We start from the raw sequence: 11,479 nt of genomic DNA on the forward strand, positions 1-11,479 counted from the left end.
CTCATCCGATTTATGGTCAGAATTAAATAATCTCTAAGATTTTGGAGATTACATAACTGCCGCAGAGATATCTTTTCAATGAAGTTTATGAATTAATACTTCATCGTTTTTTGTTGTTGATATTCCTGGATATTTACAGGGCGTATGACGTTGATGTTTGAGATACATATTGTGATGTTGCGGTGTGGGATGTGGATGTTGTTGGTGGTGGTGGTGATGGTACTGTTGGTGTTGCTGATGGTGGTACTGTTTATGCTGCTGGTGCTGCTGCTGGTGTTTGTAACCTTTGCACCATATTCTCCAAAGCCACTACCCGAGCGCGAAGCTCGTTGACTTCTTCTATTACACCGGGGTGATTGTCGGTTCGGACGAGCGGATAAATAAAATCTAGAATTTGGTGTAGTATGTAATCGTGACGAGATACTCTAGAAATAAGAGAGAAAATGGTGTTTCAGATAGGTTCGCCGGTAAGTGCTTCAGGTTCTTCGCCAAGAGGGCAATGTGGTGGGTGGAAGGGATTACCTTCTTCTTGTCTCCAATGATTAAGGAGACTACGAACTCATCCCCAATTCATCCAGAATAGATGATGACTAATTGGTTGATCCATTCCGGTCACACTGCTTTCGGAACTTGAGTGGGATTCCATTTCGGAATCCGAGGGACTTGAACTAATGACGAATTCCATTTCGTACGATTGAATAAAAAAATTTCGATATGAAATGATTTTTCGGCTATCGGGTGGTATTCTAATTATATAGAGTAAAAGGTTTCGTAGATTACGGAGGAATTTACAGAATATCTCAGGCAAAGTTTACAGTAACAGATACGCTAATATATGAATTAACAGATACGTTAAGATATGAATTTTGTCTATACACTATTCATGCAATCAATGCAATAAGATGTGTCTAGACTAAGAATGATAAGCAGGTAATTTTCGACAAAAATGATGAGCAAAACTTTTGACATGCAGACACGGTCGAAGTCCAGACTCACTAATGCATCCTAACGACTATCAGTTAGACACACTAATGCAAACCTGGTTAACTAAGACCACCGCTCTGATACCAACTGAAAGGACCCGTTCATATACATTATAAACGATTCACAATAGTTGATTACATCGCGAGGTATTTGACCTCTATATGATACATTTTACAAGCATTGCATTCGTTTTTAAAAGACAAACTTTCTTTACAACGAAAGTTGACGGCATGCACACCATTTCATAATACATCCAACTATAATTGGCTTAATAATATTCTTGATGAACTCAATGACTCGAATGCAACGTCTTTCAAAATATGCCATGAATGACTCCAAGTAATATCCATAAAATGAGCTAATGCACAGCGGAAGATTTCTTTAATACCTGAGAATAAACATGCTTTAAAGTGTCAACCAAAAGGTTGGTGAGTTCATAGGTTTATCATAACAATCATTTCCATATATTAATAGACCACAAGATTTCCGTTTATAAATATATGTACACTCGCAAGTGTATAAAAGTATTCTATAAGTTGTAGGCACCCGGTAACAAGCCTTAACGTTCATGTTTTACCCTCTGAAGTACACCAGATCAGGTGTGTTTAAAATAACCTCGAAGTACTAAAGCATCACATAGTCAGGATGGGGTTTGTCAAGCCCAATAGATCTATCTTTAGGATTCGCGCCTACCGTACATAGACAAGTAGTTTAATGTTAACAAGCTAAGGATATATTTATGGTTTAAACCCACATAGAATTAGTTTTAGTACTTGTGCCTATTTCGTAAAACATTTATAAAATAGCGCATGTATTCTCAGCCCAAAAATATATATAAAAAGGGAGTAATGAAACTCACAATACTGTATTTCGTAGTAAAAATACATATAACGTCATTTAACAAGTGCAAGGTTGGCCTCGGATTCACGAACGTATCAATATTGAGATTCAATATTGCAGGAAAGTACGTAGACGCAACAGAGATGATAAACACTAGATTGACCTCACTAGCATACCCATGAACCATACCCATCACCTCCATAGCTATAACCCATAATTTCCTTAGCTTCGACTCATTCAAAAAAACTATTTTGAAATCACTCGGACAGCACTCCGTCGTAATATTTTATGTATACTAATAATATCTTGAAATAATACAGAGCAAATATATATATATATATATATATATATATATATATATATATATATATATATATATATATATATATAAATCGATTGAGAGAGTTTAGAGAAATATATTTTCAAGTTTCTATGAAATAATGAAACCTATTGAATTCTATTTATAATAGATTTTTGAATTATTAAAGTGAATTATTAAAGTATGAATTATTAAAGTGAATTATTAAAGTATGAATTATTAAAGTGATTTATTAAAGTATGAATTATTAAAGTGAATTAATAGAATATTATGGAAACAAATTCTCCACTAACTTTTGTCCAACTTTCGTAAATGACACTTTTTGTTTTTATTTATAAATAGCTTTACAAATTATTTTGAATATCGTTAAGAGGAATAGATTTTCTCAAATCATAGTGGACCTCTCAACAGAGACTTGTAATCATAATTCAATGTTTCTGATAATTCAATCATTTAATATATATTTTTTTAATTTTGTCGAAAATCATATTGAAACAAATACGTTTGTGTAAAGTATTATATGTTTAATACTTTATTAATATTCTCAAGTTATAATATATATATACATATACATATCTATTTATATATAACGGTTCGTGAATCGTCGAAATTTGGTCGAGGTTATAATGAATGTATGAACACAGTTTAAAATTCTTGAGATTTAACTTAACAAACTTTTCTTATCGTGTCGGAATAATATAAAGATTAAAGTTTAAATTTGGTCAGAAATTTCCGGATCGTCACAAATAATAATATTGTTAACATTTATAATCATATGTATAATAATATTAATAATAATACTAATTAAAATTATACTAATTATAATAGTACTAATATTATTAATGATAATAATAATATTGGTAATAATAATAATACTACAATAATTTATATATATCAATTTCATATTTATAGATTATATATTTAAAATAATATTAATGACACTATTATTGATATTAATAATAAAAGTAATAACCATATTAATATAACAACTATATATTTAATATATTAGTATCACATTTTTTATTGATTATATATTAAATAATAATTTATATTAAGTATCAAATTTTTATACACTTTAATATATATTAGAATATACATATAATAATCTTCATAGATAGAGATCATATATTTATATATAAATTCATTCTAATATTAATTTAATTTTTCAAATATTATTTTTCATTTTTAAAGTATACTTTATTAATTCACAATTATATATACACTTATATATATATATATATATATATATATATATATATATATATATATATATATATATATATATATATATATATATATATATATATATATATACATATTGTAACGACCTTACTTTTTCCATTATCTTTTATCGTTAATTATTTAACGACCGTTACTGTTATTCGTGCCACGTCATTTCTATGACCTATATTATTATTTTTGTAATAATATATTAATTATTATGTGTTATATGAATATTTGTATTCATATTTTAAGTTGTACGTTTCTACGTGTCGTGTATTTCTATCCGGCGAATCTTTTCGGTTTTCAAACCAACGGTCGAGCTTTTGGGATTTATAAATCCTAATTATTTTAAATATGATATTTTAATGTCATATATTTATATATAGTATTTATATATATTTTTCGTAGCGTATTTGTTATCTCTCAGAAATTTTAATCGCGTAATCGTGTTTTCGAGTTTCGGGTTTCGTTCGAGTGTTCGGGCTAAGAGATTTTAGTCCATACTTCAAGATGGCCCACAAGTGGGGCACACCCTACCTTTTTGGTCAAAATTGTCAAGGTGAGGGGGAATAGTTGTCAAACTCTCATTCTTGTGATCTTAATCCATAACCTCCTCATTTCACTTTCATTTTAACCTAAACCAAATTATTTTCTCCTCTCCTTTTCTCCCATTTTGGCCGTCGACTTCAGCACCCTCCATCATCATCATCTTCATCAAATTGTTGGTCATTTCAAAGGGCTTTCATCATAATCGGATTCACCGTATCGATCTCTACGCGTTCATGTCATCCATTTCTTGATTAGGGTATAAACCCTAACCCTATATTTTCAATTTTTCTTATATTTTTCTATTTTTAGATGTTATATTGATAGTATGATGATTACATGTTATTGTATTGATGATTGTATGCATAGAAATGCTCAAATATATATGTTTTCGGTTTGATTGAATTGGGACAGCATATTTTTCGTTCATTTATGGTTGTTTAAATGATATAAAAGTGAAATTAAAGTATCTAGATGAGTTCCTCTCATTAAGACATTAATTTTAGACTCCGGATTCATGTCATTTCGATTCCCGGAACTCTAGATATGATTAAAATGATGTTTTGTTAAGATTAAATTGTGAAAACGAATTGGTACAGGTATGGTCCGACTTTGTGATCATTTTTAGAGTCTTTAGGGTATACTAGTGTGTTAGGAATTATGATGGGATGAACGTTCATGTTCGGGTCATCGAAATTCGAGCCACGGATCACCCGTTATGACTAAAACACGTTTTTGAGCGGATTGAAGATCCAAACTGATTAGTGTCTGTAACTCATGACTTGTTTGCTGTTCTTGGGGTATTCTTGAGCACACTAAGGTGTCAGGTGAGTTGGTTAGGCAAATATATATATAAGACTCGCCGAAAACTGATTCCCGGGGCTCAAGTTATGACCCGATGAACTTTTAATTAAAACTTATGGTTAATTATTAAAACTTATGATAAATAATGATTTTAATTATTATTAAATTACTTATGATATAAAAAGTAATTATTATAATTTAAGACTTATGATATATATTTATTATATCATTATTTAATTACTTATGATTTAATTAACATTTAATTAAACTTATGATTAATAATGCTTTTATTATTAAAGGGAAAATACTTATGATAAGTATTAAACTTATATTATGAGATTATTATTATAAGACTTATAATAAGGATTAATTTATTATTTAATTATTATAAGACTTAGTTATTATTTAATTATAATTTAATTATTAAATACTTATGATGTAATAATTATAATTAGAAACTTATGATATGATTAATAATTCATTATTAATTAATAATACTTATGATATGATTAAAATTTATTAATTAATTAATAATACTTATATTATGATTAATATTTAATTAATTAATTCAATACTTATATTATATTAATTATATCATTTAAACTTATGTTAACTTTAAAAATTCATTTTAATTTAATTAAACGTTTGTTATGACATAATTGTACATATTTAACTTTAATTAACATTATAACTTATATTATTATTACAACTTACACTTTTAAAATTTATGTTGACTAGGTTTGACCAAGGTTGACTTTTGAGTTGACTTTCAGTTGACTTTGACTTTCAGTTGACTTTTGTTGACTTTCTAATTAAGGAAACTTCCCTAACTTAAAAATTTTCTAAAAATAGAAACTTTCTAAATATGAAAACTTTCTAAATTTGGAAACTTTCTAAAAATAGAAACTTTCCTAAATTAGAAACTTTCCAAAAATAGAAACTTTCCAAAAATAGAAACTTTCCAAAAATGGAAACCTGCTAAAAATAGAAACTTTCTAAAAATAGAAAGTGTGTGTCCGTACGCTGTTCCGATCAAACCGATGCATGTTGAGTGTTGTTCTATGTCAACTTGCAACATTTACAATAGCTATCATACTAAGACTTGACCTAAGTTAGTTATTTATATCGACCTTCTTTATTTATAGGTCGGCGTTGTGATCATTCCTGATCACTTTACTTCTTTTGATGTTCGCATATTTGTGTGGTTACTTCGTTTGCTATTAAGGTGAGTTATAGTCCCATTTTTTCTATTTAAATCTTTTGGGATGAGAATACATGCAATTTATTTTATATTTTGGACACAAGTGGAGGTTGGTTTAAATTATTCATTGTGAGTTGAACAAAAATATTCCCTAGTCTGGTAACTGTAATCACTGGTTTCTACTGGTGAACGCGAATCCTATGAATAGATCTATCGGGTTTGACAACCCCATTTCGAGCTAGTCACGCTAGCAATTTATAATCGAAATGTTTAGTACTTCGTATTTAGTTGAAGATACACTTGTTCGGTGTATATTATTTATTGTGTTTGGCAAGGGTAAATAAATGGTTAAGTGGTTACCAGGTGGCTCACGGTAAATGGAATAATGTTTTTATATGTTTTCTAGCATATAATTTTGTGGTCCAAAAAGGAGTTTTTATGTTTTCAAACATAAATTTTTATGGTTTAAATTAAATATTGTTTGAAATATTAAACCTATAATTCACTGATGTTATGCGAGGTGTATATAAAATAGCTTAAATTTTAGAAGGGAAATACTATTAAATACGATACAATTTTACACAAGATATTTATTTATTTAGAGAATGGATATACTTAAACCTTGCTACAACACTTATAGGCAGTGTACCTAATCGTACAGTAGTGTAGTTTTTAGTAAGTCCGGTTCGTTCCACAGGGAAAATCTTTTAATCAAAGCTTAACGCTATATTAGTTTAATTTATAAAAATACAAATATATATATATATATATATAAGTAATATTGTTATTATAAAGGGGGGTTTTTACCGTTTAATGACCGGTTTGTCGATTTTAAAACTTTAGTCGCAGTTAAAACCAAATGTAAAATATTATATAAATAAAAGACTTAATTTAAAGCGTAAAGTAAATAACGATAATGAAATTGCGAATAATAAAAGTGCGATAAAATAAACTTGCGATAATTAAAAAGTACGATAATTAAAAGTGCAATTAAATACAATAACAATAAATAAAAATGCGATAATTAGAAGTACAATTAAATATAAAATAAAGGAAATTAAATATGAAATAAAAGAATTATGCTTATTTAAACTTCCGTAATCATGATGTTTGACGTGTTGATTTTAGTTTTATGCCCATGGGTTAATTGTCCTTTGTCCTGGATTATTTAATATGTCCGTCTGGTTTTGTCCATAACAGTCCATCAGTCATAAATATAAAGTGCGAGTGTCCTCGTCAAATTATCCTTATACCCAAAGTCAAATATTCCAACTAATTGGGGACTTAAACTGTAACAAGATTTTAATACTTTGTTTAATAATTACACTAGGATGTCGACTGAGTGTAACCCAAGGTTTTAATACTTTGTTAACAATTATGCCAAGCGTCCTTGTACATAATTTCACCCCTGTTTTAATAATTCTAGTGGCTATTAATCCATTCCCGTGTCTGGTTAAATGAACGATTATTCGTACATATAAATATCCCGCCCATCGTGTCCGATTGAGTGTATATGGTTATTTATAGGGACGTCCAATTGTAAATCTTTATATTAACATTAACAAACTATCATTTAGTTAAACAAATATAAAGCCCATTAATAGCCCATAGTCTAATTTCCACAAGTGTCGTTCTTTTGTCCAAACCCCAATTATGGTACAAAGCCCAATTACCCAATTTTAGTAATTATCCCAACATCATGATTACTTCGGATTAAATAAGCATAATAATAACTTAGCTACGAGACATTAAATTAAAAAGGTTGAACATAACTTACAATGATTAAAAATAGCGTAGCGTTACACGGACAGAATTTCGACTTATACCCTTACAACATTCGCTAACATACCCTTATTATTAGGAATTAAAATTAAAATTAAAATTAAAATATATATATTTTACGTATACATATATAGAGAGATTGAATTTTTTGGATAATTTTTTACGATCAGAATGCGCGAGCTTTATAGGCAGTTTCAACATTTGGGGCTCCGCGACTCGCGGCCCTTTTCTTCTTCAAACTCCGCGAGTCGCGGAGATCGTATTTCCAGCCCACACATCTTTTTCTTTTAATCTGCCGACGGAATTTAATATATAAATATAATATAAATATATAATTTATATAATTAATTATATATTATATTATATTTATATACATAATTAATTTATAACTTTAGGTCCGTTGCGTCGAGCGTTGAGAGTTTACTCATGTCCCGGTTCCGGATTTTCGAACGTCCTTGCGTACAATATAATATCTTGTACTTTGCGTTTTGAATCTTGTACTCTTGTAATTTTGAGACGTTTCTTATCAATAATTGGAACCTCATTGATTGTATTTTGTACTTTTGAGCTTTTTGGTCGTTTGCATCTTCAATTCGTCGAATCTGTCTTTTGTCTTCACCTTTTATTATTTAAACGAATATCACTTGTAAATAGAACAATTGCAACTAAAAGCTTGTCTTTCTTGAGGAATAATGCTATGAAATATATGTTCGTTTTTAGCATTATCAAATATTCCCACACTTGAGCGTTGCTTGTCCTCAAGCAATATAGTCTTGAAATACTAGAATCACTTCTTTATTCTTCACACTTTGTACATTAGTGATTTCTTTACGGTGGTATAAACAATGGTAGTAACGATATGGTTTACAGTCCCACATGACTATAAAATTTAGATCCATTAAGGAAATTGGATCTTTATGAAAACATTTGATCTTTTGAAAATTTAAATCTAGTTTTTACCCTAGATAAGTTTTCCGGAATAACCCTTCACCGGTGTTTGCAAAATATTTTTGTGGGTTTGGTGGGTTTCAGATTTGAAAATTTTAGCTCAAAACTTGCGGTTTTGTGTCACCCACTTGCTAACCTTGTATTAGGAAAGCAACACGTCCAGTATACTTGCTCCGTATATTACCTTTCGGTAAACAACCGTCCGGTTATAAAGGAAAGCGTTGAACAAGCAACTGTTAAGGCAATGTCCCCTGACATGCTTTTAATTATGGTCTATAATGTGTCGGACGCAATTACTATCCTTTGTAGGAGCAATAGTAAGGCTCACCCTTATGATTTTTCGGTCTGGCACAAGGTCCTGTCTTTGACCATGCTATGCAACCACCGTTCTTACGGTTGACACCCGATTTGGTTCAGATGACCTAATGAATTCCAGGTGAATTCCTAGGATTTTACGTTTAATGGTAATGAATGCATTGAAAATGGGTTTTCAGAAAACAAATAGGTTTATAATTTGATCAAAATATTTTCTCGTTCAAGCTCGAGTTTAGATATCATTGAATTCCATGAGTTTGAATTCTCAATCTTTAAGGTCAATCTCTAGGATTGAGTAATATCAGGCTTAAAAGCTGATTTTTGATCTTTTAAGGAGATTATCCTTTCTGGAGATCTGATTCATTAGTCTTATCAAGCTAATTTGCACGGTGCCCCCCCCATTTTACGAGATAAATCCTTCTCATGGTTAGGATAAATCTGACCACTTGGCGACCCTGTTTTATGATGAGGTCCGTGGATTTCCTGTGGATTTTAGTGATGACTTTTCTAGATTTTTCATCAACCTACAGCTGGTCTGGACGACAACTTCCTGACCTAAATCAAGAAGCGCGTTTCTTTTTCGGAAGACTTTACTTCCTTTTAATGATGGAATTGATTCATCGTGTAGATCCATCTCTTCTTTTCTTTCATCGGGTAAAACAGTTTAGTTTAGTCCAAAGCAAAAGTATTTTCAGTTATTTGTTACAGAAATATGTGACATATGTTTAAAATATCTTGGTAAATTTTCCCACACTTGGCTTTTATTTTCCTTTTTATTGTCCTCTATTTCATTTTAAATGAATTTTAACATTTTGGTTTGTTTCTCAATTTATGTCCTTTCCGAGATAACAATAATTTCTGTGTTAAAACCTAGTTTTATCGTTCATAAATATGTATAAACATGATTTTGAGTTCATTTAATTGAAAATTTTGAAAAATTTTACTAGAATTGGGTAGTCAGTATATAAGACTAGGGCTGTTTTTTATTATCAGAGAGCACTAGATTCTAATACAACTACTGCTTTACTAGTATTTTTAATGGTAACCAAGTGTTTAAGATAAAAAAAATTTTAAAAATCCGAAAGAATTTAACCCCTTCCCACACTTAAGATCTTGCAATGCCCTCATTTGCAAGAAATCAGTAACAATTTAAATTATTGAGGGTGATTTGTGTGAAAATGATTAAATTTTACCAAAATTTCCAAACATATTGGCGTTTGTTTGCTGAATGATAAATGGTGCACATCATTTGTTCATTCCGTCTTGTTGTTATATCACATTTATTTTGCATCTTGTCGTCAAAATTAGTTGCTTTTGCTGAACTTAATGCCAGTCTTTGAAAATGCGTTGTTTTACCCTGTTGTGTACATAAGATAAACTGCAAACATATATACATATTTTTGAAGTTTGGCATATTACCCCACATTCAAAAATTATTAAAATCTAATAATAAAAGTTAGAAAATTATAAAAACTATTACAATATTAACATAAGTATTAAATGTATCAACATTACAAATAATAAAATAAATAAAACTAAGTAGACTAGGGATGATACTGATACCAGTAGGGGTTCCATGCATAACCGTATGTGTTATAGAATGCTTCGGCTGGGTTATACGTAGGATACGGTGGTTGGATCTCTATAGACCAGGGAGGAAATACGGGCGATGGAGTAGGAATATAGTTTCTACCTATTTGTTGGCAATAAGCTATGATTTGGTTTTGATGAACTTTCCAATCTTCAAATGCTCGATGTCTAGCATTTTCGTACTCTTGTGAAGCTATAAACCTTTGCATTTCTGTCATTTCATTTCCCCCTCCCACATTACCTTGCTGTTGGTTTCTCTCAACCTGTGGATGTCTACCATGGTATTGTACTGCGGCGTTATTTCGCCTCTTCAAAACGTTCGCACCATGGTATACATTTAAACCTATTGTATCACGGGGTTCTGGTTCTTCGACTAATAATCCCCCCGACTTATATCCACACCGAGATATTCAGCAATCAAAGTAATAAATATACCACCTCCTATTATGCTATGCGGTCTCATCCCCCTAACCATAGCTAATAAATAATAACCCACACAATAAGGTATACTTACAGCGCTTTGTAGGTCTCGAATACACATGTGGTAAAACAAATCATGTTCATTTACCTTTTCCTTATTCTTACCTCGTTGTGTAATCAAATTGGCTAAAAACCTATGAATTATTCTTAACTCTGCTCTATCTATATCCAAATAAGAGTAATTTCCCCCTTTAAATCGGTGATGGCTAGTCATTTGACTCCATACACCATGCGTATCAAAATTTTCATCTATCTTTCTACCATTTAGTATCAACCCTCTACAATCGGCAGATGCTAACTCCTCAGGAGTATATATACGTAAAGCCTGAGCCATGTCTAGTAAAGACATGTGGCGCATCGAACCTCCTAACAAAAATCTAATAAAAGATCGATCGGTTAAACTAACTACCGGATCATTTATTTCTACACTACACAATAATTCTTCA

This window comes from Rutidosis leptorrhynchoides, chromosome 5, assembly GCF_046630445.1.
Source record: "Rutidosis leptorrhynchoides isolate AG116_Rl617_1_P2 chromosome 5, CSIRO_AGI_Rlap_v1, whole genome shotgun sequence".
NCBI lineage: Eukaryota > Viridiplantae > Streptophyta > Magnoliopsida > Asterales > Asteraceae > Rutidosis > Rutidosis leptorrhynchoides.